The following is a 23,684-nucleotide window of genomic DNA, read 5'->3' as shown; positions in this document are numbered from 1 at the left end:
ACGATGGCAAGAGTAAAGACAAAGGGCAATAGACAGTTTGAGACAATACAATTATATACAAGGGCAGTATCTAGTGTATGGAGAACACCTGTAGTATAAAGGTCATTTCATTTATGTTCCAGAAATCGGTATGAAATTGAAAAATATGGGGACATAGAAAGAACTGAGTTAGCTGTGATTTTCTTTCAGCCTAGGCCACACACCTCCTGCCATCATCACCCCCAGTTTTATAGGACTCCTATTTCCAGCCACAGTAAATATTGAGGTTCAAATCCTAAGATAAAAACCCAGAAGATCAAACCAGAGAAGAGATAAAACACTAGTCTAAACCAAGAGGAATCCATATACATATATGAGAGACATCCAGGCCACAAGAAACTGAATAAGATATATGCCTTTCTATATCCTCACTCAGGTGATGAAGATGCCTCCATCTATGCTAACAATTAGAGACCATCTAAATTGCAAACTTGGAAAACAGCGTCATGTGAGAAAAATCTGTAGGAAAAGAAAAAAAATTAAATAAATAAAAAAATTTATGGCAAACAGAAGGAGTGTTCTCATGGTCATAGAAATGGGCAAATACAAGAAATAATTAATCCATACTTACCATATGCATCCAAAGGCTAGAAGCTCATTATCTGTTGATGTTATCAATTTATTCTTCTTCAACCAATAAATACTTAATATGGAACAACTATGTGCCAAGTATTCTGTACATGTAATACATACAGTTTTCCTTACTCTATGGAGCCTACAGTTGTAGGAATCATGGAGCACTGGGTGTAGTGCATAAAAAATAAATCTTGAAACATTGAAAATTAAAATTAAAAAAATAAAGACCTATACATAAATATAGATACAGACATATATATGTCTATATTAATTGCAATGTTTCTTTTTGTCTTGGTCTTTGAAGAGAGCTCTCTATACATGAGAACATGTATAGAGAGATCACAACACAGGTTTGGGGACACTTGTAAAACCTATAGAAAACCCAACTGTTAAACTTTTCTTAGCCTAATTTCCAGATATATGAGCTATATGAGGAAACTGAGAATTCTCTAATGAGTTGGAGAGAATAGGAGTGAATCTGTGGTGTTGTACTATTTCCAGTCCTTCTCCAGCCACATTAAGGGGGCATCAAGAGATTGCTCAGAGAGCCTGAAATGCGTGTCATGGAGTTTGGAGGATTTAGAGGGTCACACTATGTTGCAACAACAACTTCTCCCACGTTACTATGTTTATGTCCAATTATTCTGTTATTTTTACCTGTGTACATACATGACAGCCCGGTGACATACTTTTTTTAAGTGAGTGTAATGTAAGGGAAAGTAGATGGTGAGGCCTGGTACAGAGAAATACATAAAATGTTACATATGTAAAAAGAGAAAAACATAAGGAGAGAAGGTGGCCCAGGGCTAACCCTTGAGGACTTCCAGTAGCTAGTGACAGGAAGGGAGATGACAGCATGCACAGAAGTCAAAGTGTTTCATCAGAGAAAAGGAAAAGAGAGTTTTGAAAAGTAAGTGGTCACAAGAGTAAGTGGTCACAGCTCATGTGCCAAAAATTTGTGAGAGGCCAGCTATGATGAGAACTGAAAATTTCTTTTGACCTACAACACAGAGGTCATTCATACTTTTTTTGATGGCCTAACTAGTGGAGGAATGAAAGCCAGATATATCTAGACCCTTTAATCCAGAAATTCCAACATATATGCCCAAAAGCAGTTTGTAATTATGTTCGCCAAAGAACACTATAAGAATATTCATGCTATTCTCTACACCAACAACAAGACAGAAGAAAGAGAAATTAAGGAGTCAATCCCATTTACAGTTGCACCCAAAACCATAAGATACCTAGGAATAAACCTAACCAAAGAGGCAAAGAATCTATACTCAGAAAACTATAAAGTACTCATGAAAGAAATTGAGGAAGACACAAGGAAATGGAAAAATGTTCCATGCTCCTGGATTGGAAGAATAAATATTGTGAGAATGTCTATGCTACCTAAAGTAATCTACACATTTAATGCAATCCCTATCAAAATCTCATCCATTTTTTTCAAAGAAATGGAACAAATAATCCTAAAATTTATATGGAACCAGAAAAGACCTCAAATAGCCAAAGGAATATTGAAAAAGAAAGCCAAAGTTTGTGGTGTCACAATTCCAGACTTCAAGCTCTATTACAAAGCTGTCATCATCAAGACAGTATGGTACTGGCACAAAAACAGACACATAGATCAATGGAACAGAAGAGAGAGCCCAGAAATAGACCCTCAACTCTATGGTCAACTAATCTTCGACAAAGCAGGAAAGAACATCCAATGGAAAAAAGACAGCCTCTTCAACAAATGGTGTTGGGAAAATTGGACAACCACATGCAGAAAAATGAAAGTGGACCATTTCCTTACACCACACATGAAAATAGACTCAAAATGGATGAAGGACCTCAATGTGAGGAAGGAATCCATCAAAATCCTTGAGGAGAACACAGGCAGCAACCTCTTCGACCTCAGCCGCAGCAACTTCTTCCTAAGGCAAGGGAAGCAAGGGCAAAAATGAACTATTGGGATTTCATCAAGATCAAAAGCTTTTGCACATCAAAGGAAACAGCCAACAAAACCAAAAAACAACTGACAGAATGGGAGAAGATATTTGCAAATGACATATCAGATAAAGGGCTAGTATCCAAAATCTATGAAGAGTTTAGCAAACTCAACATCCGAAGAACAAATAATCCAATCAAGAAATGGGCAGAGGACATGAACAGACATTTCTGCAAAGAAGACATCTAGATGGCCAACAGACACATGAAAAAGTGCTCCACATCACTCGGCATCAGGGAAATACAAATCAAAACCACAGTGAGATACCACCTCACACCAGTCAGGATGGTTAAAATTAACAAGTCAGGAAATGACAGATGCTGGTGAGGATGTGGAGAAAGGGGAACCCTCCTACACTGTTGGTGGGAATGCAGGCTGGTGCAACCACTCTGGAAAACAGCATGGAGGTTCCTCAAAAAGTTGAAAATAGAGCTACCCTATGACCCAGCAATTGCACTACTGGGTATTTACCCTAAAGATACAAACATAGTGATCTGAAGGGGCACGTGCACCCGAATGTTTATAGCAGCAATGTCCAGAATAGCCAAACTATGGAAAGAACCTAGATGTCCATCAACAGATGAATGGATAAAGAAGCGGTGGTATATATATATATAATGGAATACTATGCAGCCATCAAAAGAAATGAAATCTTGCCATTTGCAATGATGTGGATGGAACCAGAGGGTATCATGCCTAGCGAAATAAGTCAATCAGAGAAAGACAACTATCATATGATCTCCCTGATATGAGGAAGTGGAGATGCAACGTGGGGGGTTTGGGGGGTAGGAAAAGAATAAATGAAACGATGGGATTGGGAGGGAGACAAACCATAAGTGACTCTTAATCTCACAAAACAAACTGAGGGTTGCTGGGGGGAGGGGGGTCGAAAGAGGGGGGTGGGGTTATGGACATTGGGGAGGGTGTGTGCTATGGTGAGTGCTGTGAAGTGTGTAAGCCTGGCGATTCACAGGTCTGTACCCCTGGGGATAAAAACACATTATATGTTTATAAAAAAATAAAAAAATTTAATTTAAAAAAAAAGAATATTCATGCTACACTACTGATAATAGCCAAGGACTAGAAAAATCCAAATAACCATTTAAGTAGATGGCTAACCTGTAATGTAATCACATGGCGATAAAAAGAAACTAGATTATACATAGTATGGCTGAATCTCAGAAATAGAGTATTAAGAGAAGAATCCAGATGAGATAGAAAAAACACAAACTTAAGTCTTTTATTTATATAAAGTTCAAAACCAGGCAAAATGAATCTATCTATGGGATTTTGGTTTCTCTGGAAGAGCAGGTAATGACCAGACGAAGGCATAAGTAGGGGGATGCTCTGCAGAGTACAAGTGTATCCATGACAGAGAAGCACACTTAGCTTCAGGCTGTGGAAGACACTGAATCCTTCAAATGAAGCTCCCTAGAGCCCCCCTTTCCCACCCCAAGACAGATTTAGGCACCATATGACCACCTTTGGCACTATGGATTGAAACTAGGAAGCCATTTAGATTTTGGGTCTTCCATTTTAATGTGATCATCACCAACAAATTCCTTTTAATCTGTTGCTAAATGATCTACTGCAAGGTAAAGAATTGAAGATAAAGATGCTTTTGTTGAATGACACTGTTCGATATGCTCTCTGAGCCAGAGAAATAGCATTTTCCTTCGAGTGAAGCATCCATCTCAGAACCTCCACCCCCATAAGTGCAGCCCCTGCTTCTTCCTTCCACTCGCCACTCCCCAGGTGTTCAGAGCTGGGGGATGCCTCCTGTGGAGATCTGAGGTTTTTGTGGGGCTCCCACTGGTGCTGCGTCACTGTGGTGTCTCGCAGAGCACAGAAATACACTGCTGAGTCCGCAAGCTGTAATGCTGTGATGGTGAGGCCGATGGAGTGGTCTGATTTCTGGAAGTTCAGAGAATACCGACCCTCTGTTGTATTCTGCTCCCTGTATGACTCCTGATGAATAAGGAAAATCATTTCCCCACTTGGTGGTTGTTTGTACCAGAATAAATAATAAGTCAAACCACTAACTTCATATACACAATCCAAGGTCACAGTCTCATTCTCCAGCATAGAAATGGCAGTCTGGGCTTGAGTTACCTTCCGTGTCATGCTGGATCCTGCAAAAAGAAAAAAGAGAGAATGAGGCTGATTCCTCTGGTAGTATCCCTAGGGTTTTAAGGAACTCATGTAGGACTGAGAGTTCTGATTTCCCTGCCCATTATTTCCCCTCCTAAACCCCACCAGACAATAATAACCCCACCTGCCTCTAGCCCCGGACTCAGGACTCAGAGGAGCTTGAATCTGTCTGTGGTCATCCTTACTAGCCTTACCAAGGCAGAGGGAGGCTATCACTACTCTCAGCAGGCTGGGGAGCAGCATGTTGGAGCACTTCCTCTGAGTGAAATGTGCAGTGCTCTGCCTCAAATTCAGATCTAAATGCCTGCCCTGTGCCTCACAGGGCGCACACACCATTACTGAGCTGTAAGAAGCTTCTGTGCCACAACAGGAAATACCATTTGCTATCTGTGGGCTTGTGTCATGTGTGGCTTGTTTACATGGTGGGGACGGAGTCTAACTTATTTATTTAGTCTTTTTGTAATTTAATTCGCAACCATTATATCTGGACATGTATATGAGTTAAATTGAATTGTGGGACATTAAGGTTACAACCATTTGCCATCTTCAGCCAGTGCATCTATGATGGACTGGTAAGTTTCAAAAGAAATAAAATTCCTTATGATTATGTTGGACTTCTGAGGACAAATAGTCATCCATCTTTTTGTACAGTGTTGCTTTTTTTTTTCTTTATCTCTAGCCAAAGTCTACAATAAAATATACTCATAGATTTTTCTTCCAGACAGGAAGAGAAAACTATTCACCCTCAATTGTCATAACTTTTCTTCCTGCACTCCAAGGCGTTGGGTTCTGAGGAAATTTCCACTGGATAAAGTTCCTTGTCTGTTTAATGCTATCACAGCAAGTTTTGTGATTGACAAAATTTGACCAGCAGCACGTGTCTAACAGCAGCCAATAGTAAGTGTGTTAGAAAAATCTTGCTTTTTCAAATATTGCACCCTCCAGTTGAAATAAGGTCAAATTCACCAGGCTATGCATTCTTATTTTCTTATATCAAAAATGTAGCCACTCAAAAGTTGCAAATATCTCTTCAGCTTTCTGCAGCAGCAGCTGCGGCTCAGAAGCTTTCACTAGAAACAGCAGCTCAATAGCTTCCTATTTTCATACTGAGGAAGTTGGTGTCTGATTTGCTTGGCATCAATGTGCTGATTTATGACTGGGATTCAGTCAACTGCAGTTTTTAATCAACTATTTATTTTCTCTTCCTGAAGTGAATGTATCAATTTAGTGACATCTAACATCCATGTTATATTGTGAGAAAAGAGTTTTTTAAGAGTCTAGGATGGTCCAACTATCAGAAAATAGTTATCTTCAAGAGGAGAGGTTTGACTGGAGGGAGGCACAAGGGGTCTTCTGAGGTGATGGAAATATTTTATATATTGTATTGTTCCTTGGATATATATAACTCTCAAGACACACTGGACTGATCTATGCATTTCATTGTAGAAAAAAATTATACCTCAATAAAAAAAAGTGAACCACAGTAAAATAATATGTGTACAGAGAAAATTAATTTGTCCAATGTTCTGTAGGTGTTGCAGAAATTTATTTATATTTTTTAATTGTTACAGAACAGCTATGGTCTGTCTGCTGTGATTACAGCGTACTCCCAACCTTTCTGACAACCACCCAAGACTAGGAAGCGACAAAGGCTTGCTGAAAGGCTAAATATATACAAATGAGATGAGTATACAAAATGGAATATAGCTCTCAGAATAAAGACCTCCGCAGCTACACTTAATTATAGGAATAAATCTCACAAAGGTAAGATTATATGAAAGAAGCCAGCTATGAGAGTACATGGTAAATGATTCTGTTTGCACAGAGTACAAAGGCAGAGAAAACTATTCTGTCCAATTGATGTCAGGATAGTGGTTACTGAGGGTGGTAGAGACAAGGGAAGGTACAGGAGTGGCCTGGTATGTGGGTAATGTCCTGTTTTTCCATATTGGCGCTGGTTACTTGGGTGTTTCCAGTATGTGACAAATCACCTAGCTCTGTAATTATTCAGGTGCACACTTCTCCATGTATAGGTTATTTTATTTATCTTGGTTCTTTTTATTGAAATATAACTTCTTTACAAAACAATGCACCGTGTCTATATGTTCATTTCAATGAGTCTGAGAATTTTATATACCCATGTAATCACCACCCAAACAAAATTGAGAACGTTTACTTAACCCCAGGAAGTCCCCTTGTGACCTCTCCAGTCAAACTGTCCTCCCAGGAGGAAACCGCCTTTCTACTTTTAAGCCAGCTTCATTTTTTTCTGTTCTTAAATTTCATCTAAATGGAATCATACGGCATTTGGAAGGAAGGACCTGGCTTCTGTCAGTTACTATAGATCTTAGCAATCCATCCTATTTTTGTGTGTATCAGTCAGTTGTTCATTCCTTTCTACTGCAGAGTAAGATTCGTTACATACCATTAATTGTTTACCTATTCTTCTGTTGATGGGCATTTAGGTTGTTTCCAGTTTGTGGCAAATATGACTAAGCCCACAACAAGCATTTTTGTATGGGTCATTTGTTGGGCTGTGTTTTCACTTCTCTTCAGTAAATATCTATTTGAGGACTTGTTGGGCCATAGCTGTTCCCCAGAGTGATGGTACCAACTTCCCTTCTACCAGCAGTGCATGGAAGGTCCCGTTGCTCCATGATTTTGCCAATATTTGAAGTTGTCCCATGGACAACTTTTAGGCCTTTTAGTGTGAGGGGGGCGGGGGGGTGCAAATAGCATCTGCATACGAATTTAATCAGAATCTCCCTAATGATTAATAGTGTTGAGCACATTTTACGTACTTACTAGTCATCCTATTTATGTATTTTATTATTGTGTTATCTTTTTATTGCTGATTTATGAGAGTTCTTTTTATATTCTGGAAATAATTGTTTTCCAAATACTTCTTTCTGGAATACTTCTGTCTAGACTTTAGATAGCTTATTGATTTTCTTACTATTGTTGTTTGATGAGCAGCAATTTTAAATTTTGCTCATGTTCTACTTCTCAAACTTTCCTTTATGGTTAGTGTATTTTGTACCGTGCCAAGAAATCGCTGCCTGCTCTGAGGTCTCAAAGATATTCTCTGCTGTTTTGTGCAAATTTTAGGAGTAGCACTTGAGATGAAAACAAACATCTTAATTTGTCCTAGCTTGTTTTCAAGTAAAATTATTTCCCTTTATGAGGAAAATGTGTTCTTGCTGCATCTGAATATGCTGTAAGACCACAACACATTGTTTTTATGTTGTTTTAAAGAAACGGTTCTTTTTTTTTTTTTTTATTTGATTGAGAGAGAGAGAGAAAAAGAGAGTAAGAGAGCAAGTGAACTGGCATTGGGGAGAAGAGGAGGGAAAGGGAGAAAGAATCATAAGCAGGTTACATGCCCAGTGTGGAGCCCCACATGGGGCTTGATCTATGACTCTGAGATCATGACCTGAACCAAAATCAAGAGTCTAATGCTCAACCACTGAAGCACCCCAGAAATAGTAGGTTTTTAAAGTAAGTAAAGTTATTATAGTTACCAACAAAACTTTAAAAATTTACTTAGGTGTCTACCCTTTTGGATATTCTTCGTTTCTTTTTGTGAATCTGCATTTCCATATGATAACATGAAGACCTTCAACATCTCTGGGACTGCACATCAGCTGGAGACAAACAATCCTTGATTTTGTCTCTCTGAAAGTATATTTATTTTGCCTTTATTTTTAAAGGATATTTTTGCAAATGAGAGAATTCTAGGAGATCATATTTTGATTCTTTCAGCACTTTGAAAATGTTGTTTTAGGGGCGCCTGAGTGGCTCAGTGGGCTAAAGCCTCTGCCTTCGGCTCAGGTCATGATCCCAGGGTCCTGGGATCAAGCCCCACATTGGGCTCTCTGCTTGGCGGGGAGCCTGCTTCCTCCTCTCTCTCTGCCTGCCTCTCTGCCTGCTTGTGATCTCTGTCAAATAAATAAAATCTTTTTTAAAAAATGTTGTTTTATTGTCTTCTTGTTTCTACTGTTTTTAGTAGCCAGTTAATTATCATATGTATCTTTGTTCCTACATGCAGATAATGGGTCTATCTTTCTCTTTTGACTGCTTTTTAAGATCTGATCTTCATTTCAGTTTTTTTTTTTCCCCAGAATTTTGTCTGTGATGTGCCTAGATGGGGTCTCCTTTTGTATTTTTCACACTTGGGATTCTCTGACCTTCTTTAATCTGTCCATTAACAGCTTTCTTCAAATGTGAAAGTTCTTGACATTAGGGAGGGTATGTGCTATGGTGAGGGTTTGTGAATTGAGTAAGACTGATGAATCACAGACCTGTACCCCTGACGCAATTAATACATCATATGTTAATTGAAAAAAATGTGAAAGTTCGCAGCCATTATCTCTTCAAATATATATTTTTTGCTCCATCCTTTCCCTTCCTTGTGGGAATCTTTGATTATACACATGTTAGGCCATTTGTTATGTCCCTCAGATCTCAAAAGTTTGTTCTATTTATTTATTATTACCATTTTACCTCTTTTTATTCCAGTTGAGATAATTCTATTGACCTGTCTTCAAGTTCACTGATCTTTTCTTCTGTTATCACCAAGTTTCTCTTTAGCTCATTTTAATCACTTCCTTTTTTTAATGCATATTTCTGAGCTCTGCTAAATTTCTACATCATTCCCTGTGTATTGTTTACATTTTCTATTAAATCCTTTGGCATTTTTACCATAATTATTTTATTTTATTTTACTTTACTTACTTGTTTTTTGAGAGAGAGCGAGAGCAAGCATGAGTGGGAGGATGGGACAGAGAAAGAAATTTTTTTTTTAGATTTTTATTTATTTATTTGAGAGAGTGAACACACAAGAGAGCACAAGCAGTAGAGAGGGAGAAGCAGGCTGTCCATCCAACAGGGAGCCTAGGACTCTAGGATCATGACCTGAGCCAAAATCAAGATTTGAACCATTTAGCCAACTGAGCCACCCAGGCACCCCTACTATAATTATTTTAAAGTACATGTCTGATCTTTCCAACTCCTGTGTCATATTTTTGGGTTGGACGTTTGACCAACTAGCCACCCAGGCGCCCCAGTATTTTCTTTTAGAAAGCCAGGCTTAGACGTTTAATATTCTTAGCCAGGTTCTCTTTATTCCAGAGGCATGCATATAGTATTTAGCTGCCTGCTGCTATGTTATTTTGTTACAGAATTCAAGAAAGTCAGTTAAGGTCTCAGTGTCTGTGGGTTTGTTTGTCTAGTTTCTTTTGTAATTACTTGTGCTAGTGAAACAAATCCAGCAGATTTAGAAGGGTGACTTCCATAGCTTGTTACTTCTCTGTTTCTGTAGATTGGGTTTGCTTTATGCAGGATATGATTGTATTATAGTAAGAAGTCAAAACAGTGTTCCCTGCTTATGTAATTTTTAGACATTGGAACTTTTTTTATTGCGAACAAATAGCTGTGATATTTTCTTACATAGGCTCTGAGGGATAGTGTCTTTTATATAAAAAAATTACTATGATCAAATCAGTGAATACAAGAATTATTCTTCTTCTTCAGATGATAAATATTCACTTTGAATAGATTTTTGTCACCAATTAAAATTAACTTTGTTTTAACTCTTACTAAAATTAGGGCTTTTTTTTTTTTTTTTTTTTTTTATTAGGGTCTTGAGTAGAGTTATGTTGGCAAGGTTCTCTAGGTAAGCACATCACCTAACTGCTCTTAATCTCTTCTGCATGTTCAGGAATCCCTAAGCTCAAGCTTTCATTCTGGAAATTTGAAGCTATCTATGATGTGCAAAACACCATGAAAAGCATATAAACCAAAACAAGATGTGATTCCTATCTCAAATTGCTTTCAGTTTGTGAGGATCAGATAAGTAGAGTAAATTCTATTTCCTGCCTGTACTCCCTGTAGCCCAGGCCTAGGCAGGTGGAATGAGGGATCAGACAGGTAATAGATAGCTGATGCATTTATCACTGGGTGAATAAAACCTGTTTGAATATCTTATTTCTAGTGTTTACATTTATTTTTGCTTTTCTGTCTCCCTACCCCTTTCTTCGGCCTGTTTATCAAGATGTTTAACCTTCAGTGCTCAGGTGTCTAATACCCAGTGTGAAGGAGTCCAGAATGTTAAGGAAGTATTTACCTTCAAGGTTCATGTGTAAACATAGCCTAAATCCTTCTCCCCTCTCATTTCATCACATTAGTTCTCTGACTTGCTTCAGGAAAGATTTAGTATTGTCTATCCATGGCATAAATAAAATTGTTTTTTTTATTGATATATCTTAAATTTTTTTTAAAGATTTTATTTATTTGACACACACAGAGAGAAATTACTAGTAGGCAGAGAGGCAAGCAGAGAGAGAGGGGGAAGCAGGCTCTCCACCAAGCAGAGAGCCCAACGCAGGACTCAATCCCAGGACCCCGAGATCATGACCTATACTGAAGGCAGAGGCTTAACCCACTGAGCCACCCAGGCATCCCTGATATATCTTAAAATTTTTAAAACTGAGTTTCAGAATCAAAAAGTTCTCCATTTTGCCTGAAAGTTGAATTATTTGAGAAATGATACCTGGAATGCAATCAATTTGAAAATTATTTTATTGTGATTAAATTGAGGTTCTTGAAGTTCATTGCTACTACTTCTACTGGCTTCCTTTGAACCATTTTTTTTTTTTCCAATTTACAGCCTTGGATACAGAGGTAAAATTAAGACTGCCTGGCCTTAGAAGGGCTCCTCCCTTCTCCCTACTCCCTAAAGCTAAATATTTTGAAGATGAAATGATGTGTTTCTTCAGCTTTTGCTACAGAAATCTCATAGAGCCAAAGTAGTATGTTTTTATCAGACCTTGAGCTGAGTGGGGACAATGTGGGGGTAGAAGAACTTAGATTTGCAGAGCCCCTAAATGCCTTGTCCAGTGCTTGAAGGATACAAAAGTGTAAGCACATTTCGAAAAACGTATAATCTTTCTGGGGTGATATTATATAAATCCACAGCCAGATAATTCAGTATAGAGAGCTTGGATGAGCCTGGGATGTACCCTTGGCTGAGCACACTGGTTTAAGTCACCTCACCTCTCTGAACCGTAGGGCTTTTAAACTGGAAAATGAGATTAACTCTCTGTTCCATGGCTTACTCATATTATTATGAGGGGCAAATGAGATAATGCTTATGAAAGTGCATTGTGAAGTTAGGTGGTACAATTGAAATATTTTTAAAATATCAGTTAATTTATCAGAGGCAATAATTAGTGGCAGGGCTTTCACAGGAAAGATGAGGTCACCGTGAGCTGGAATGACCAGGAAATTCTTCATGAGGCAGGAATGGTCTAAGATGATCTCCAGGATTGGGAGGAATTGAAATGGCAAGCACTCAGTTAGAGGTGATCATGGGAGAAACAGGCTGTAGGCAGGGCTATTTAAAGAGTACAGTGAGTGTTTCCCAACTTCGTTCTTGAGTCAGACTTAATCTGCTGAAGCAGAAAGTTCCTGACAAAACTGTTAGAGGACACTGAGAGTCACACCGAGAGCTTTAACCTTAATACTGCAAACAAAGGATGGTCACCGAAGGTTGTTAAACAGAGGATTACTGTGATCAATGCTGTGTTTTTTAAAAAGATAAATTATCCTGTGAGATATGGAGTAGGATCCAGGGAGGAGACCTTGGTAAAAGGAAGGCTAGTTCAAAGTCTTTTACAGAAAACCGGATGTGAGTGGCTGAGTGTCTCAATTTGGGCAGTACTCTAGAGAAGAAAGCACTAGAAGGAAGTTCAAGTCCACCTGGCATGTTGTATTCCTGGAACTGGGAGCAGAGAATCTTTGCAAATATGTATCCAAAGTAGCTCAGCTTTACTGAGCTAACCTTTATTAAGCATCTGTTAAATGAAGGCATAGTGTGAGGGGCAATGGGGATATGAAAATAGATTGACTATGAATTGTGTTCTCAGAACCCAATTAATGGAGAAATAATGTATACCTTTAAAAACTTTATTAAAGTGTATTATATGTACATAAACAAAACTTAAGTGTAGGGCTTGGTGCCTTCTCACAGAGTGAACTCACCCATAGTACTAACACCCAGACTGAAGTCCTGGATGTTATCAACATCTTAGAAACCTCCTTTGTTCAATCTCTGAGTCACTATCTCCCCATAAAGATAACCACACCTCTACTCTCCTGACTTATCATTTCTTAGATTAGTCTGACTGATTTTTGAGCTTCTTTAGTGTCTGACATTTTTCACTAGTCATATTTGTGGGATTCATTCCATATTGAGCATATAGCAAGTTTATTCATTCTCTTGCTGTGTAGCCTGTTATCAGAATTTATTTACCCTTGAAATTGCTGATGGACATCTGGGTTGTTTTCTAGCTTAAGGGTCCTACAATTATTGATGCTGTATGTGTTCTTATTCTTGTACATTGATTCTGAATGAACAGGGGTCACATTTTTTTGTTGGGTATATACCTACAAGTGTAATTGCTGGATCACAGGTTGTGTATATGTTCAGCTTCAGTAGGTGTTGTCAAATGGTTCACAAGGTTGTACCAGTTCGCGTTGCCTCCAGTGGCATTTGAGAACTCCCACTGCTCCATGCTCTTGTAGACACTCTGTGTCTTCTTCACTTTACCCACTCTGTTTGTAGTGTCATTCTAGATACGAATTTTCAGGACCACAAGACAAGGTATCAAGTGGCAAGTACCAAGAAGGCTTAAGGAGTGATTGGAAAGTTAATTTATTTGATTTTTAAAAAAAATTTTTTAATGAATATTATATTTATTTATTTGACAGAGAGAGAGAGAGAGAGAGAGCGCGCGCGCGAGCATAAGCGGGGCGGGGTGGGCAGCCGTGGGAGAGGGAGAAGCGGAGTTCCCGCCGAGGAGGGAGCCGGATAATGGAGCCCAGCATTGCGACCTGAACTGAAGGCAGATGCTGAACTGACGGAGCCACCCAGGCATTCCATGATGTGGAAGTTTAGAGGAGGGATTACATCTGTTGTGTTTGGAAGGAGACCTAGGCTGTGTAAGGTAAGAAGAGTGACTATTCTCCAAGACTACTCCACATTTTAAGAAATGATGAAATGGTAGTGATTCAGTGCCTAGGCCATATATCCCAGCAGCAAAACATATCTTTTGTCACCTGCTGTGCTCCCCATTTTCCTTCAGGAAAGTATGATCCCCAGAGGTGTATATAGACAGGTCGTTGGCCACAAAGAGGCAGAGAGGACATCTGGTGCAATGGGAACACTATTAGTAGAGACACAGGTCAGTGACCAAAGTACCATCCATATTCCTGTTGATGAGCAGAGGAGTGAGAGACTGTCTCGTGCTCTGGGAGTGGACGATACTTTCTCCTAGTTTCTTGAAGCAGGTTAGAAAGCTCACCCACTTCCAAGACAGCTTGCATGTTAACTGGATACAGGATGAGAATATCTTCTTTGCCAACTATGACCTCATCTTGGGGAAAATTCATCTGTCAGTCATATTACAGGTGTATCAAAAAATATTTACATACTCTTAAAATAAGAGGGGAAAAAACCCCACCATAACCTATAAAGATTTAGTGTCTTGCAACTTACCTGTGAGTTGCATATTTCCTCAGAGGAAAGTGCCATTTCCTTGTTAGCTTTTGTCTTGACATGTGGAACTTTGCTGATGTTTATTCTGGTAGTGCTCAAGTTTGAAACCAATACAATTTGAAGGCTGGTGTGATTATTGCTCATGTCTTAGAACATTTCTTCTTTAGACTGCCAGCAAATATGTGGAAATATACCTTAAATTATTTAGTTAAGGGAAATAAAGTGGCCCTGCCTACCTCTGAGTAGACACAGGAGCTACTGTCTAGAAAATCCTACTCTGTGCCTAAGCTTCGGAATTTCTGTTATAACTCAATACACATATTTCTGAAATACCCCTGCTCTTCCAAACTACAGACATAAATTATGGTGGAAAACAGAAATCCTAAAAATATACAACTTTGTAGCCACAGCATTTTCAAAAACAATAGAAATTTTAGCAAAAATAGCAGCAGAGTTCAATACCTGTTGGCATTTGGCCCTTGCATTATAGTCAGTAAACTCTTCACAGCCTTAAATATCGGGACTTTTGGGTTTTGCCTCTCTAGATCTAGGTCCATGAGAATATGTGTCTCTTTGAGAGTCGGTTCTTCAAAATTTTTAATATTATTACTCTTCATAAATCAGAACTGTTAACACAAGAGGTGAGGATAGCTCCATGGTCCTTTTATTCTCACTCTCAGCTTCATACGGTAACTTTACCTTAAAAACCCTAGAAATTCTTAAAACCACTAAAACAAACTCAGCTGACACTAAAGTAGAGTTCAGGTTTTCTTGTAGTGAGAAACTTGCCCCTCATAGTTCTTTGATGTGAAATAATTATCAGTGCGTTTGGAAAAATCCATGAGAATCAAAACTTTCACATCATATTGACATTATACCTGCATTTACTAATTATTTGAAAAAGAATTTTTAAATGAGATATTACACTGTAGCAAAAGCAAAAATATTGTGTCCTGCAGTCAATGACTAGATGTATTTGCCACATCCAGTATTTTTGTTTGTATTTGGAAAATATAGCCCCCATTTCCATGCTAAATACCTGTATGTCTCCTGATAACAGCCCCTGGGGGTCAGCGATGACTCCCCAAATAGCCAGGCTATTCAGTCAGACAGTGTATGAGCAACCTTGTGGATCAAGAACGTAAAAGATGGTGACTGTGTTTTTGTCTTCAGTAAGCATGAATATAGACTCCTGTGATTGCCAGTTGAGTAAACTACAGCTTTTACTATTGCATTGGGTTCTTCTCTACCAAATGAAAACATCAACAATTTGAAATCTAAGATTACAAGAGTATTCTGGGAGAAAAAAAAAAAAGGACAGATTTCTAGAAGGCTCAATCAATTAGCTATTAAGAATATTGGTCACGTATCAGATTTGGGCCTAGACCAACTACTTCTCCCAGCTGGTTTTGTAACCTTAAGTCACTTAGCATTTCTAAACCTCAATTTTGTCATCTGTAAAATGAGAATTTGGTAGTATCTAGAGAGAGGTGGAGAGGAATTTAAAGTGCCTGGCCCAATGCATAAAACTGTAAGCATCATAAATATTTGGGAACAAATAGAAGTCAGTGCATGAATAAAATGATTTGCGAAAAAAGCATTATTTTAAGACTTATGCGGTATTTTAATGCACTGTGTTATAAAATTCTAAGACAGGAAACTCTGTTACCTAAACTGTATTCCCAATACTTATTAAAATAACTGGCACATATGAGTAGATGTTTAGAAATTTTCTTGAATGACTGTAGCTATACCTTAGAATAATAACATCTTACTTTGGTATAAATCGTTATTTGTAAGGAGCACTTTCTCATATATTTGTTCATTTTATATCCACAAAGAAATGTTAGTACCAAAAAAGGCAAAATCAAAAAACCAAAAATATTCAGAAACCTCTAACTTACAATGTATTAGAGTTTAAAAGAGCAGAACTCCATACATGAATGTTCATAGCAGCATTATTCATAATAGCCAAAAAGTGAAAACAACCAAAATGCACATCAAAGGATGAATGGAAAAAGAAAATATGAGGTGTCCATACAATGGATTACTGTGCAGCCATAAAAGTAATAAAGTACTGACCCATAGATACACCTTGAGAAGATGATGCTATGTGAAGAAGCCGGACACAAAAGGCCATGTACTATAGGATTCTATTTTACAAGCATATCTATAACCTACGTTTTCACCTAGATCACCTCTTTCCATTCCTAGCTCAAAGTAACGCCAGGATTCCTGAGTGTGGAGTCATCCGAGCTGGAATTCGTTCCTTCCCTCTAGCTGTGTCCAGCCCAGCACACTGACTCCAGAGAAATCATCTTTCTGCCCTCCAGCCATGCCCACAACCAGGCCCCTCCTGTGCCCCTCTGGGTTTGCGCTCAGCTCCCCTTGCTGCTGCTCTCACTGTGCTTTCCATCGCGCAGTAGTACACGGCCGAGTCTGACATTTGCACGGAGCGCTTCTCCAGGTGGAAGGACTTGTCACTCTTAAGACTGGCCTGAAAACCATGATTCTCTACCCTCTGCTTTTCTGATGAGCTCTTCAGGAGGAGCTTGGGCTCTTTGTTTTGGTACTGGACATACCAGAAAGCAAAAACTGAGTAGCTGCTCTGGTAGGTGCAGTTCAGGGTCAACGGTGTCCCCTCAGGGAGGGTAATAGAACCTTCTGTCTGGGTCACCGAGTCTCCACTGGTCCCTCCTAGGGGAAAAAGAAGTAAAGACTTTGTTATATTGATAATATAAAAAGGATAGTTTCCATTTCAGGAAGGGTAAAAAAACGTCATCCTAAAACCAAAGAATAGAACATCTTGGGAATTTTGAATAAATGTTACTTACTCAGTATCAGCAGGATTACAAGTCCTGAGTAGGAAGTAGACAGCATGGCTTGTGGAGAAGCAGCAGAAGGTTTTATCTGGGGATACATTCAAAGCTGAGAGGGCCGTTCCTCTAGTTTCTTTATCCTTTAGTGGACTCTTTTAGAAAATCTGGGTTCATGTGTGTAGCAAGACAAACTGCCCTGCAAGTTCATCTCACAGGCTCTAAAAAAGGAGACGTGTTCAGAAATGGAAGATGAATGTGTGTCAAACCACAAACTGAAGAGAGCAGCGCCCTCTTGTGGTTCCCCCCTGACCCTGCCGGCCACTTTCCAACTGAACTGGTATTTACCCTGTCCCGGAGCTGAGGTTGTAGACATAGAAAGGAAATAGGTGTTTGGGGGGAGGGGGAGGGCTCCTGGAAGGAAACTTTTTGCAGACTGCAAGGTGGTGCCTGAGGCTGAGACAGTGGGTAATCCTCTATCACCCTTTTTAAGATGCAGGGCTCCATGGCGCCCTAAATCTCTTTAATCCTAGCATCTAGTGTCTCTTGATGCTGAGTATTAAGCTAGTTTGAGGCTATCTTAGTATACTTAGGGTATACTGAGAGTGTAAAAAAGGCATGATCTGAGACTTTTCCTGACATATTCATCCACTGTTCCCCCTCGAGCCAAGGGAAGAGCCCTTCTGCTGACAATGTGCTTCCTTCCTCACCTGACTTTGCTTAAGTAACTTCTATTCATTCTTTAAGAACCAATTTACACAGCATTTCCTTGCGAAAGGACACCCCCAGGTCTTCAAGGGAGCCCCTCTCTGTTCCCACTTTACATACCTATCTACACTGTCATTACTACCTCATAGTAGAATCATTTGTGTTGTTTTTCAAACTAGACTTGATGCTCCTGAGATCAGGAACTTAATCTCATTAGTCTCAGTGGCCAGTTTCTCAAAATATATAAGCCATTAGGAGATGCTCAAAAAATACCTGAAGAATGAGTGATTAATGAATGAGTGGATATGTCTGGTAGGCACAATCATCTTCTTATGAAGCATAAGCTGGTGTCACCAGCTTCTTCCAGAGTCAGATCCCAGACCTCAATAACAGGTGCATTCAGTGTTTCTCAAAATTGAGTAAGTTACAGATTTTCATATAAGGAACCACTCTCATACTATTTTTTAAAAATATTATGATGCCATAATATACACCAAAATGCAGTTCAGTATAAATGTTTTAGGCTCATAGGCCTTACACACCAAACAAAAAATGCAAACAAAATATAAAATCAATCAAATTCAAGTTCAAGTAACATGAAGGAAGATCTTTTGTTGAAACTAAAGGATTGGTGTAGGCTCATTAGAGGAATACTAAAGATATGCGTAGTTCAATAACTGACTGGATTGAATTGATTTGGAGCTTCATGTACTATGGTCTGAATTATTATAATCAGTTGTTCCGAGCACATTTACTTTTCCTATTCAAAAATAGTCATTTAACTTGCCACTTTACAAAAGTAAAATAAATAATGTAATAAAGCACCCAAAATTCACCACTGAAAAGGAACACATATTACGCATTTACTGCTACTCTTAAATCTGCTGAATTGCATGTTGATATATTCAAACATTGAGTGTGAGTGACTCACCCTTTTCCAATGGAAACATTGTGGTAATGATGGTAACATAGGTTCTTGGGAGTCTGGCCTGTGTGTAGTACCACGTGCCATATCATAACCAAAATTTCCCAATCCATTTTCTCCATTAAAACAACCGTGATGTCTTTATTTGTAAAATGTCATTAACTCATTTGCCTTTAATTTAGGAAAAGTGACATAAAGAAAAAAATTATCAAAACCAAGGGGAGGATTCTAAGTTGGTCATACAGATGGTTAGAAATATGCTATTATTGTTTTATTTTGTTGTCATCAAACAGAAAACTCCACAAATCTAAAAATTCTCAAGTAATTCCTATTTTCAGGGGTTGCCAGAATATTTTTCTGTAAAATAGTAAATATGTTAGGCTTTGCAGTCATATCTCTGAGCAGATACCCAACTCTGCTGTCACAGTATAAGCAGCCAGAGTCAATGCACAAATAAGTGGGCATGGCTCTTTTCCCAATAAAACTTAATTTACAAAGACAGGTGGCAGCCAGGTTTGACCTGTGGACTATAGTTTGCCAACCCCTACTTAGCCCTGGGAATTTACCCATAAACCTCCAAAGTTCCACAGGTTACAGTCTGAGAGACTCAGCCATGTGTTCGTTTTTTTGTCCTTTCATTGCAATATTATCAATATTATCTTTGAGGATGCTTAAAATAAAGGAAGGATATTAAATAAGCAAATAATAGAAAGGAGAAGAAGGAGATTTGATGATCTTAATGCCTAAGATATTTTGGTGCTGAGGATTAAGGAGTAAAAACTCAGATATAATCCCTGCTATTAGGGAGCTCACGGAGTAGTAGTGGAAATAGCTTTTAATAAAATAATCAAAGAAATAAAGGAAAAACTACAAGTTTGAAGAGGCAGGGGCCTATGATTCTAAGAATACACATCGAGCTTTCTTCAGTTACTCTTCACCAGATGTATAAGAAAGAGCAGGAATTTGGTAATTTTTACTCTTTTCAAGGGAGGGAAAAGAATTTTCAGAAAGGGAAAAAGAATGAGAAAATCACCTAAAGTTGCTCTGAAAGGGTCATATAGGAGAAACAAAGTGCTTTTAAGGAACTTAAATAACACCAGTATTTGTGAAGACAGAGACAGGCAGACAGAAAGTGGGAAGAAGGGAGAGAGATTAGAGATATTGTGGAATGAGCTTGTCGAAGTAGTAAGATCCCAGATCATGCAAGGTTTTGTAGGTCATTAAGAAGTTTTTCTTTATTCTAAGAGCAGGTGGAGATCCAAGTGATGGACCTGGTCAAATCTGCACTCTGACCAGACTCCAAAGGATTACATTGAAGAATCATGAGGTCAAATGTGAAATGTGCTAAGAGTGGGGAAACGAAGGATGAAGGTGGATTTTTAATTAGGATTGTGGAGTTGAACTGGGTTGTGGGGGTTGTGATGTCTTCTGGAAGACTTTTAGGAGAAATTCGACAGAACTGGGAGAGAGATTGGTTTTGGTGTTTTAAAAATAAATAATTAGGAATAAGTAAAAAGCATATGAGTCCTGATAGACCCTGGTGTGAGACTGTGGCAGAAACTGCTCGTTCCCTCTGTCATGCCAATTGTCTGCTTTTTGTTACTAATAGAATCGTGATTTTAACATGGGTGGCAACATGTTAAGACAAAAAATAGTCCTGATATCTCAGCCTCACTTGCAGATGGGAGAGAGGTGGAGACATTAAATAACACTCAGGAAAATGAAATGGAAATAGAAGCCATTGGGTATAGTTTCTGGAAAAGATTAACTTGGCCATCATGTGCCCATTTGCCCTCTGATTTTCTCTTTCTTTCTGCCTGGAAGGTGTATAAAATGGACAGATCTCTAGCAGTTTCTTTAAAGTATAAAACCAACAGTGACACCTTCAGGATGAGAGACAGTGAGTTAGAAACACCCTTGATCTTTCCTAACATGATGAAGCCAGCATACCACCCCTGCAAATGATAGAGCTTCTTTAAGTGAGAGGAAAGTAAATTCCAGCCTGTTAAAAATATTATCACTTGAGTTTTCTGTGACATGAGCCTGAACGAATCTCTAAACTGATACAGAAAATGTTCATTAAGAACACAAATTCATTGTTTCCATCAGAGAGACTGAGGGAGTAAGCTGGGATAGAGCCTAATACTTCGGATCTTCAAAGGTGCTCTAGGTGATTCTGATACAGGTGATGTTGATGGTTGAAGTCTGGCATTTGGGAACCACTGCCCTGTAGAACATTTCCTCTATCCTCCCCCACCTTTTTCACCAAACATGTGCATAAATAGAAATGCCCAATTTTCTCCACAAACACATTTCCAGTAGTATCAAAATTTGATTAAGAAAGCTACATCAAACCATATGATCCAGTAATTCCATTACAGGATATTTACCCAAAGAAAAGGAAAACACTAATATGAAAAGATATGTGCATCTCTATGTTTATAGTAGCATTATATACAATAATCAAAATGTAGAAGCCATCCAAGTATGCGTTGATGATGAATGGATAAAGAAGATGTGAGATCTATAGACATATAGCTAGATATGAATATAATGGAATATTACTCAGCCATAAAAAAGAATAAAATCTTGCTATTTGCAACAACATGGATGGATCTAGAGGGTATAATGCTAAGCAAAATAATCAGTCAAAGAAAGACAAATACAATATGATTTCATTCATATTTGGAATTCACAAAACAAAACAAGTGAACACAGAAAAAAAAAATAAATAACAAAACTTAACTATAGAGAACAAACTGGTGGTCACCAGAGGGGAGGTGGATGGAGGGAAGGGTGAAATAAGCAAAGGGGATTAAGAGTACCCTTATGATGATGAGCACTGAGTAATGTATAGAATTGTAGAATCACTATATTGTACACTTGAAACTAATACAACACTGTAAGTTAATGATACTTGAATTATACTTGACAACTATATCCAACATTTATTTACTAGTAGGAAGAGACATAAATGAAAACTGCTATGTATTTGATGATAGAAGTACCCACTTTTTAAAAACAAAATTTCAGGGCAGTGGCAGTGGAGAACATGCATCTCTCACCCAAGTGGGGAGAAATTATGCCTTTATCTCGTAAGTTCTCCTTTGATTCGTGGGGAGATTGAGGCTTGGAAATCACAGGACTGGTAAACGCAGAATGAGATTTGGAGCTTTGTTTCTATGGGTACACAATGTTTCCACTCCTCAGCTTTAAATTGGAAAATTTGACTGAAAGAGTTCCAAGATCCTTTCTACTTCTTTTTTCTATACAGGAATTGGAGGGAGGTGATAGTAATCTCACACATCTCAAGGGGCCATCTGGGTCACCAGAGGATTGCGCATATGAGACCTTCTAATACAGAGAATTCCTTCCTCATCCTCTATAAGTGTCCAGAGCTTAGCTTCTTCCCTGATAAAATTAGAGCTTGGAGGGCCTTTCAGGCTTGTCATTCCAGGCCCTTCATTTCCATTGAGGAAAGGGAAGGCTGCTATGCTGATGCTCTGCCCAAAGCCATAGAACTGGGATTGGCAGATTTGAACCTGGCATTGTAGTTTCTCATTCTAAACTTCATACCCTTCGCCTTGGTACAAGGTGCTTCCAAAGAAACCATGAATTTGAGAGGGTCCGTCTTTCATCTTGCCTGCTCTTTGTAGACTCTCCTTCCTGTGAAGACTTAACCACGAATGCTACCCACTGTGGGGCTTCAAAGGGGCAGCTTGGGCAGAGTTTGTGCAGAGGCTGCAGGTGCCTGGTGAACACTGTGTCCTGTGGCACAGATGTAAGTAGCAGAGTCTGCAGGCTGGGAAGCAATGATGGACAAAGAACTGCTTTTGATGGAGTTGTCCAGGGTGACCCGTAGCCTTCCGCTGTGTTTCTCTCTTTCATTTGAACGTATTAAAATCAGCTGGACAAAGCCTTGACCCGAGTCTTGTCTATACCACTGTAAGTTGCTTATCGAAGTTTTATAACTGCAGTTCATGGTGGCATTTTCACCCTCCTGGATGCTCAGGACCTGATGATGCTGTTCCTGCTGGCTGTTCACCCCTAGGCAAAAACAGAAGGCCAGACACCAAGAGTCTGTCGTTGTACTCTTACTCTTTAGTACTTACATTTCTTTCTGTAATTTTCTGGTACATTTTCAACTTAACAAGAAGAGTTTGCCCAAACTCAGTCTTGTGGGCTCTGAGCTTAGCTCACCCTATTCCTATAAATTTGGTCACCCCATTTCCATTACCAAGAGACCCAACTTACTGGGCAGTTGAAGCCATAGTACCAGCAAAGACACTTCCAGGAGTTTCTCCATTCTTCTTCCTTATTGGGATCACAGAAAACTGGGCTCTATGGACTGAAATGCGGCCAGGATACTCAATCGAAAGCATTGGCTCTTTCTATGGGGTATATTTATCTGTTCCGTCTGGATGCTGGAGTCTTACCTGGCCAATCAGAAGCCAACCCAATCCTTTTCAATACACACAAACTGATTTCAAACCTATTGAGTTTCTGAGGAGAGACACTGCCATCTTGTGGTATCAGCATCATAATGATGATAGAATATACTTTTTTTTTTTTTTAAAGATTGTATTTATTTATTTATTTAACAGACAGAGATCACAAGCAGGCAGAGAGACAGAGAGGAGGAAGCAGGCTCGCCGCCGAGCAGAAAGCCCGATGCGGGGCTCGATCCCAGGACCCCAAGACCATGACCCAAGCCGAAGGCCGAGGCTTTAACCCACTGAGCCACCCAGGTGCTCCGATAGAATGTACTCTTAAAAGGTAAAGAGGGCGAATCAGAAACCATTATAAAGCAGTGGTGCCCACCTTTCTGCCGTGACGCCACTGTCCTCCCTCTATGCCTGAGGTCCAATCCTAATCTCTTCTCGTAAAGACACCAGTCATACTGGAGGAGGGCCCACT

General features: G+C 39.0%; 1 gene segment (V, D, J or C); it reads right to left on the bottom strand.

The window, feature by feature from the left end:
- Nucleotides 1-23,162, bottom strand: part of LOC308345509 (T-cell receptor alpha chain constant-like) — a 440,131-nt gene extending 416,969 nt beyond the window's left edge. The window contains exons 1-2 of the C gene segment in view: nucleotides 23,022-23,162; nucleotides 22,530-22,814 (exon numbers count right to left, since the gene is read on the bottom strand).
- Nucleotides 23,163-23,684: the final 522 nt, after the last annotated feature.

The sequence above is a fragment of the Martes martes genome (genome assembly GCF_963455335.1).
Source record: "Martes martes genome assembly, chromosome: 7".
Lineage (NCBI taxonomy): Eukaryota > Metazoa > Chordata > Mammalia > Carnivora > Mustelidae > Martes > Martes martes.
Note: the sequence above shows the minus strand (reverse complement) of the source record. Positions and strands in the feature narration are given on the sequence as shown.